This window comes from Cebus imitator, unplaced genomic scaffold (assembly GCF_001604975.1).
Source record: "Cebus imitator isolate Cc_AM_T3 unplaced genomic scaffold, Cebus_imitator-1.0 Scaffold368, whole genome shotgun sequence".
Taxonomy (NCBI): domain Eukaryota; kingdom Metazoa; phylum Chordata; class Mammalia; order Primates; family Cebidae; genus Cebus; species Cebus imitator.
Genome location: NW_016107683.1, coordinates 50,005 through 59,186, shown reverse-complemented (window position 1 = coordinate 59,186; position 9,182 = coordinate 50,005). Strand labels below are relative to the sequence as shown.

The 9,182-nt window shown below is 42.8% G+C and overlaps 1 long non-coding RNA gene across 2 annotated transcripts in view; it reads left to right on the top strand.

Annotated features, from left to right (window-relative positions):
- The window catches only part of LOC119468021, a 23,271-nt gene that overhangs the window by 2,197 nt on the left and 11,892 nt on the right, over positions 1-9,182 (top strand). The window contains exons 1-3 of one of the 2 annotated variants that reach the window (XR_005196653.1): positions 1,171-1,180; positions 6,356-6,359; positions 7,530-7,535. This is a non-coding gene — a long non-coding RNA (uncharacterized LOC119468021). Of the gene's footprint in view, positions 1-28; positions 32-1,170; positions 1,181-6,355; positions 6,360-7,529; positions 7,536-9,182 lie in introns of those variants that run through there. The other variant, XR_005196654.1, reaches the window with a different exon arrangement.

Here is a 9,182-nt window from a genome sequence, read left to right as displayed (position 1 = left end):
AAAAAAAAAAAAAAAAAGAAAAAGGAAGGTTGTTTAGTATGTTCCTTTTGTACCTAACTCCTTAGCAAAATCTGTCTGCTTCATTTTTCAGAGTAAATATAACTATTTCACCTCCTGCTTTTTTCTTTAATGTCTTACTTTCCTCCTTGCCTTAGTTTCATGAGCTAGGGCCTCCAAAATAATAGTGGTAACACAGGGCATTCTTTTGTTCCAAAGGTTGATGGAAGCTTCTATTGCTTCCATCGCTTACAAATGATGCTGGGCTTTGGCATCATGGGTGTGTGTCTGGGTGTAATTTCCTTTATTGTGTGTAATTTAAGGAAGTATCCCTCTTTCTAATTTGGTAAGTTTCTTTCATAAATTTTGTAGTAAATTTTGTCAAATGCCTTTTCAACATCTATGAATATTATGATTTTCAACATATTAATATAAATAAAATGAAAAGTTCTAATTTTGAGCCATCCTTTTCACACTGTACAAGTCTCTCTTGATTTAGGTAAGTTTCTTTTGAAGCCCCAGTGGGGTTTATTTGCTAATATTTTATTTTGGATTTTTATACATTGATTTTTATGTAAATGTCTTATCTTGTTTTGTTTTAGAGATAGGACCTCACTCTGATACCCAGGCTGGAGTGCAGTGTTGTGATCACGCTTTATTGTAATTTTAAACTCCTGGGCTCAAGTGATCCTTCTGCCTCAGCCTCCTGGGTAGCTGACACTATAGGCACATGCCACCATGCCTGGCTAATTTTTAAATTTTCTGTAGAGATGGAGCCTTGATATGTTGTCTAGGCTGCAGTTCAGTGTGCATTGTCAATGTGAATATTTACTGGTCTTTCTGCTGGAATCATTCCCTCTGGCATCTGTTTGTCTTTAAATTCTGGGCATGCACACACAATCCACCTGCACATCCTAACTGTAAAATATTGATGTTGTCCAACCTGCCTTGAGAAGGGAGAACTATTTTCCCTCTTTGTATCTCTGCTGGTGTCCAGTCCACTGCTGTGTTTTTGGTAAATACTTGACCTACAGAGTGTGGGAGGCAGGAAGGAAAGGCTTCTGCATTTCCTCTGTGGACCCGACATCATAGATCCATTAAACATATTGGGAAACCAGCAGGTCAGGTGGCTGCACACTCTAGTTGCCTCTGACTCTGAATTGCTCAGGCCCCCTGCGTGCCAGTGATTTGCTTTTCTTTGTGAGTTGTCTCTTCACTCATATTCCTAGGCTGAGTTCCCCAAAACAGTGGCTAGGACAGCACCTGTAACAGTTGTGGGTGCGTATCTGATCTTGCATGACCTGATTTACAGGGTGTTTTGAACAGGAGCTACCTATTTTGGCTTGGGAAATGGCTAAAGTTTACTTGACTTTCTTTCATAAAGTGACTGGTAGAATATGTGGCATAAGGCTATTGTTGCAAAAACAGAAGTGGTGCGGGGTGATCGAGCTTGGGCAGCATTGGGAGGCAGCCAGGCCCGCATCAGCACCGTCCTGGCCATTCGTGGGTTATATGACCTTGAGGGAATCCCCTCAACACTCTCAGTCTTTGTTTCTTCCCTCATTGAGGAGATCATCTATTCCTCATTGGACTATTGTAAGGCTTAAGATCTAACACCTTTCAAGGTACTTGGAGCAGTGCCTGGGCTCGGGGGTCTTTAGGCTGTAACCATAGCAAACACTCAGATCCCAGCCACCCTCCCTTCTCTTCCCTCTAGGGTGGAAATGTGGAGGACCAACCTTCTCATTCCCATTTACCCTGGAGTTCTTTCTTCTGAATTTCGTCTAGCACCTGCAGTGCACCAGGGATTCATGGGTGGGGAGGTCAGGGACAGCCAAGTCTGGCATCTGGCCCTCAGCTTGCCTCAGTGCCCGTGGCTGACACCTGGCCCTTTGCTCTGGAATCTGGACCCAAAATCTCCTACCAAAGGCTCAGCCCAAAGAGGGCATGAGGGCACCCCCTATTGCTGAGAAGATTCCATAGCTGTCCAGGCCTCCCCAACTCCTGAGTGGATGATCAGCCCCAGCAATCCAGAGACACATTCTTGTATTCTGCTAGCTTTATTTTTTAGTTGAAAACTCAAAGGAAAAGTTTACGTTCCAAAAGAAAGTAAAATAAAAAACTTTGAATGCTCTAGCCTGGGGGCCCGAGTTCACAAGTGCCCCTACCACAACAGAGGTCTTCCAAAGCATTCAGTCCCAGTGTGTCTACACCAAAGACAGCAGCTCTCTACCTGGGCTTCTGAAGAGCTATCAGTTCACCTCAAAGAAGCTCCTGCCTCAGGAGACCCCTGGATCAGGCAGGGAATGCTAAGACCACACAGCTGAGAACCTGGCTTCATGTCCCCCTGTGCACAGTCAGTGTTCTGAAGCGGTGGCTTCCCACATGGCTGTTGAATAAGTGAATAAATATCTTGGGCATGAACAGGAACTGGGAGAGCTCTCTCTGCAGGGCTGGGACTCTCTGGCCATGCTGTTTCTTGGTTTACAATGGAGATGTGGAGGAAGGTGGAGAATTACCCAGACCAGTGGGAGAGTTTCATGTCCTCAGAAGTATTTTGAGTGCAGAGGCAAACATCTCTTCTCCCCTGCATTTGAAGCACATGCCGTTCTGAGTTTCCTGGCATTCCATGCTGGTTATTCTGTCCCAGCCAAGAATCTTGCCGTTGTCAAGGAGCTGGAATGAGAGTAGAAGGTGAAGGAGTTTGAAGTCTTTGGCAGCCTAGTGCTGGCTTAGATGAAATCTCAAACTGTAAAGAAGAGAGAAAAGAAGTAAGGCTAGGCTATGGGTCCCAGAGGAGAGGAGCCCCTATTACAGCTCCTGGCCCTCCTTATTAAAAGGACAACTTGCCGGGCACGGTGGCTCAAGCCTGTAATCCCAGCACTTTGGGAGGCCGAGGCGGGTGGATCACGAGGTCAAGAGATCGAGACCATCCTGGTCAACATGGTGAAACCCTGTCTCTACTAAAAATACAAAACATTAGCTGGGCATGGTGGCGCGTGCCTGTAATCCCAGCGACTCAGGAGGTTGAGGCAGGAGAATTGCCTGAACCCAGGAGGCAGAGGTTGCGGTGAGCCGAGATAGCGCCATTGCACTCCAGCCTGGGTAACAAGAGTGAAACTCTGTCTCAAAAAAAATAAAAAATAAAAATAAATAAAAGGACAACTTTCCATCCACCCCTACCCGTCTTCCTCTCCTCTTTCTGTAAGAGCAGCAGGGATGGGTCGATGAGTCCCTACACCTGCCAGGCCTTTGCAGGCAGTGGTGTTTGGCCCAGCCTGCTGAGTTCCTAGGAAATTGAACAAGCGTCTGTGAAGTGCTCACTCCATGTCAGGCTCCGCCACCAGCACCCTGGAGATGGAAGACCAAGACATACTTCCTAGCCAAGGGGAGGGTAGAACCTTAGCACATGATGCATTGAGGGCTCAGGATGCATCCAACCCAAAGTGCAGGCTAAAGGGAACTCTCACTGTGTGGGTGGGGTCTTCAGTACAGCTTGCAGTGGAGGCTGCTGTACTGTTTCCCCATCAAGTGTGGTGGGCAAGAGCACAGACTGGACACTCAGAGCTACCAGGGTAAGGAAGCGCTCTTCTATCCCTCATCTGCTAGGAGAACTGTTTAAAAGATGGGCTTTAATTTTTTTGAGATGGTGTCTCACCCTGTCACCCAGGCTGGAGCGCAGTGGCTCACTGCATCCTCTGCCTCCCAGGATCAAGCAATTCTGCCTCAGCCTCATGAGCAGCTGAGATTACAGATGCCTGCCACCACACCCAGCTAATTTTTGTATTTTTAATAGCAATGGGGTATGGCCAGGTTGGTCTCCAACTCTTTACCTCAAGTGTTCCACCTGCCTCAGCCTCCCAATGTGCTGGGATTACAGGCGTGAGCCACCGCGCCCTGCTATTTAATTTTTTTCCAGATGGAATCTCACTCTGTTGCCCAGGCTGGAGTGCAGTGGTGCAATATTGGCTCACTGCAACCTCTGCCTGCTGGGTTCAAGTGTTTCCCCTGCCTCAGCCTCCTGAGTAGCTGGGACTACAGGCATGAGCCACCACGCCTGGCTAGGAAGTGCCCTTCTATCCCTCATCTGCTAAGAGAACTGTCTGAAAGATGGTCTTTAGGTGGCCTTTTCTGTCGTCTTTTTCTACTATATTCTGGTACTTTTTCAGTATGTAATTTTCAGTAATTAGTAAATTAGCTGATTGGCTAAATTTATTACTAAACTACAAATTTAGTGATTAGTAATTTTAATAATTTCTAGTTTGAAATCTATAATCTCTAAGAAGCCTAGCATCTGAGCCCTGTGGGTCTGTGTCTATTATTGTCTGTCTATGATAGTTTTACACTTAGAATTTTACCTCCCTAAGAGTGTTCTTTATAACTACGGTGTTCATAATCTTATCATCATGCCCAGCACGGAGGTGCTCAATAAATACACATTTCTAATGTAAAAAATTTTAAATATGGTAAAAAACAAATAATTTACCATAACCATTTTAAAGTACACACTTCAGTGTAAGTACATTCATATTTTTGTACAGCCAAACTCTGGAACTCACTAAATCCTGCCAAACTGAATCTCTGTCTCCATTAAATAAGCCATTACTGGCTCTTCCAGCTCCTGGCCACCACCACTCTTCTTTCTATCTCTGTGAATCTGATTACTCTAGGTCCTTCACATAAGTGGAATCGTACAGTATTTTTCTTTTTGTGACTGGTATATTTCACTTTGTGTAATGTCCTCAAGCTTCATCCAGATGCTAGCATGTGTCAGAATTTCCTTTTTAAGGCTGAATAATGTTTGACTATATGGAGAGACCACATTTGTTTGTTTGTCTGTCGGTGGGCACTTGCATTGCTGCTATCCTTCGGCTGCTATGAATAACGCTGTGCCAAGACCAGCTCAGCCATGGAGACTGCAACCCAGGCAGCGCTAAAGGAATTAAGAAACAGATACAGAGATAGAGAGGAAAAAGTGTGTTCAGAGTGGAGCACCAGGGGTCTCACAGGATTTCCAACTGGGAATCCAGAGCAGACTCTGACCTATGTATTTATTTTTGACTTTTCAGTGACAAATTTTACAAGCGGTTGCTCTATGTTCTTTCATTGCTTAAAGGTAAACTAACCAGGCAGCTAGTGTATGTTTACAATAGGTTCAGTGCAAACTAGAAAGCGCTCTTTACGGGGGAACAAAGGAAATGGTCACATATTTTATGTTCAGAAAACTAATTCATCTGGCGTGAGACATATTTATATTGGTTATGGTTTTATAATGCTTTGTGCAGTTTTCTGCTTTGGGGGCAGTTCCAGCCACTCAGCATCCTCGCTAACACTTGTTATTTTCTGTGTTGATTACAGCCATCCTAGTGAGTCTGAGGTAGCCTCTCAGTGTAAGTTTTCTTCTTCTTCTTTTTTTTTTTTTGAGATGGAATCTTTCTCTGACACCCAGGATAGAGTGCAGTGGTGCAATCTTGGCTGACTGCAACTTCTGCCTCCCTGGTTCAAGCAATCCTCTTGCCTCAGCCTCCCAAGCATCTGGGACTTCAGGCACGTGCCACCACACCCAGCTAATTTTTCTATATTTATTAGAGATATGGTGTCACCATGTTTGCCAGGCTGGTCTCAAACTCCTGACCTCAAGTGATCCACCCACCTTGGCCTTTCAGAATGCTAGGATTATAGGCATGAGCCGCCATGCCCAGCTTCTCCACGTGGTTTAGTTTTGTTTCCCTAATAATTAGTAATGGTAAGCATCTTTTTATGTGCTCATTGGCCATTTGCATCTCTTATTTGGAGGACTGTCTATTTATGTCCTTTGCACATTTTTGAACTGCATCAGTTGGGTTTTTGTTGTTGCATTGTGAGAGTGCTTTATCTATTTTAGATGGGAACTCTTTCACATGTAATTTGCACATCTGTCCCGTCATTCTGTAGGTTGCTTTTTCACTCTGTTAATAGTATCCTTTGATGCAATCCAATTTGTCTACATTCCCTTTTGTTGTTTGTGCCCTTGGTGTCATATCCAAGAAATCATTGCCAAAGGAAGCTCTCCTTCTGTGTTTTAAGAGTTGGCAGCTGGGAACAGTGGCTCACACCTATAATCCCAGCACGTTGGGAGGCCGAAGCAAGTGATTCCTGAGGTCAGGAATTCAAGACCAGCCTGACCAACATGCCCCATCTCTACTAAAAATACAAAAATTAGTCAGGTGTGGTGGCATGTGCCTGTAGTCCCAGCTACTCGAGAGGCTGAAGCAAGAAAATCGCTTGAACCCGGGAGCCAGAGGTTGCAGTGAGCCGAGATCACACCACTGCACTCCAGCCTGGGTGACAGAGTGAGACTCCATCTCAAAAAAACAAGAGTTGTATAGTTTTAGACCTTACACTTGGGTCTTTAATTCATTATTGAGGTTTTCTTTTCTTTCTTTCTTTTTTTTTTTTTTAACATCATATAAGGTAAGGGTTTAACTTCATTCATTTGCCTGTGGATATCTAGTTTTTCCACACCATTTGTTGAAAGACTGTCCCTTCCCTGATTGAAAAGTCTTGGCATGCTTATTGAACTCATTTGACCGTATGTGTAAGGGTTTCCTTCTGCACTCTGTAGTCCATTCCACTGGTCTCTGTAGGTCTTTACTGCCATACCACACTTTTGACCACTGTAGCATTTAATAATACATTTTGAAATTTGGAAGTAAAAGCCTTCCAACTTTGTTATTCTTTTTCAAGGTTGCTTTGGCCATTTGGGATCCCTTGAAATTGCATATAAACTTTACACAATTTATAAGGATGGATTTTTCTATAATTGAAGAAAAAATGTCACTGAGATTTTGAGAGCAATTACACTAAACCTGTAGATCACTTTGAGTCATATTGACATCTTAATGAAACTAAGCCTTATAATCTATAAATATGAGATGACTTTACATTTGTTACACAACCAGTCTCTGGAACTTTAAATTCTGCCAAAGTCTTTGCCTCCTGGTTAAGTTTATTCCTATTTTATTCTTTTTGATGCTATTGTAAACTGAATTATTTTTTAAGATGGTGTCTCACTGTGTTGCGCAGGCTGGAGTACAGTGGCTATTCACAGGCATAATTGTTATAAAAACTGACAGCATTGACCTCCCAGGCTCAAGTGATTCTTCTGCCTCAGCTTCCCAAGTAGCTGGGACTATAGGCATCCACAACCAACCCTGCAGGAACTGTTTTCTTAATTTCCTTCTTGGATTGTTCACTGTTAGTGTGTAGAAATGCAGCTGACTTCTGTATGCTGATTTCATAATCCTGAAACTTGGACAAATTATTAGTTCTAACAGTTTATTTTAGGCAGTCTTCAGGATTTTCTACAAAGAAGATCATGTCATTTGATAACAGAGAAAATTTTACTTCTTCCTTTCCAATTTGGATGCCTTTTCTTTTTCCTTCCTTTCTTAATAGCTCTGGCTAGGATTTCCAGTATTATGAAAGCAGGCATCACTGTTTTATTCCTCATCTTGGAAAACTTTGTCTCTCATCATTGAGAATGATATTAGCTGGAGGTTGTTCATATGACCTTTATTATGTTGAGGTTGTTTCGATTTCTAGTCAGTATGTTTTTACTCATGAAAGGATATTAAACTTCATTAAATGCTTTTTCTGTACTAATTGAAACAAATTGTCATGTGTTTTCTTTCCTTCATTCTGTTAACAGGGTATCTTACATTAATGTTTTTATGGTAACCACGTTTGCATTCCAGGAAGAACTCTCACTTGATCATGTTGTATAATTGATCTATGACACTGTTGAATTCTCCTTATTAGTATTTTCTTGAGCACTTTTGCATCTGTATTGATCAGGGATAGTGGTGTGTTTTGTGCTGCTTTGTCCGCCTTTGGTATCAGTAATGCTGGCCTCACAGAATGAGTTTGGAGGTATTCTTTCCTCAGGAATTTGGAAGATGAGCAGGATTGGTATTGGCTCTGTAAATGTTTGGTACAAGTCACCCATGAAGCCATCTGTTCTTGTACTTTTTATTTCTTGTTAAGTTTTTGGTCACTGATTCAATCTCCTTGGTAGTTATAGGTTAGTTTTTCCATCTTCTATTTCATTTATTCCTGTTCTAACCTTTATTATTTCCTTCCTTCTCCTAGCTTTGGGTTTAGGCTGTTCTCCTTTTGCTAATAATTTAAGGTACAAAGTTAGGATTTGGTTTGAGAGCTTTTCCTTTTTCTTTTATTTGACAGAGGGTCTTGCCACTTGCTGAGTTAGTCTCAAACTCCTGGGCTCAAGCAATCTCCTGGCCTCAGCCTTCCAGGTAGCTGGGATTATAAAGCAGTGTCACTATACCTGCCTGCTGCTTCTTTTTCTGTGTGTGTTTTGGGGGGTGGGAGGCATTAGGGGAAATGGAGCCTAGCAGTGTCACCTAGGCTGGAGTACAGTGGTGCAATCTCTGCCCACTGCAACCTCCTCCTCATAGGTTCAAGTGATTCTGCTGTCTCAGCCTCCCAAGTAGCTGGGATTACAGGTGCTTGCCACCATGCCTGGCTAATTTTTATGTTTTTAGTAGAGATGGAGTTTCGCCATGTTAGCTGGGCTGGTCTTGAAATCCTGACATGAAGTTATCTGCCTACCCCAGCCTTCCAAAGTGCTGGGATTACAGGTGTGAGCCACTGCCCCTGGCCAGCTTTCTTTAATGTAAGCATGTACAGCTATAAATTTCCCTCACAGCGCTGCTTTTGTTGCATCCCATAAGATTTGATACATTTTGCCTCAAAATACTAATTTTCCTTATTATTTTTCTTTGATCCATAGTTTTGTAATATGTTGTTTAGTTCCCATAGATTTGTGAATATTCCAGTTTTCTTTCTGCTATTATGATTTCAGTCCTTTAAAATGTATTAAATCTTGCCTTGAGGCCTAATATATGATCTTTTCCAGAGAAAATTCCACATGTACTTTGAAGAATGTGTATTCTGCTGCTGAGGGAACTCATCTGTGTATGTCTGTGTATCAATTCATCTATAGTATCGTTCAAGCCCTTTATTTTCTTCTTGACCTTCTGTCTGGGTGTTGTATACATTATTGAAAGTGAGTTATTGGGTCAGGCACAGTGGCTTATGCCTGTAATCTCAGCACTTTGGAAGGCCAAGGCAGGTGGACCACTTGAGGTCAGGAGTTCGAGACCAGCCTGGCCAACATGGTGAAA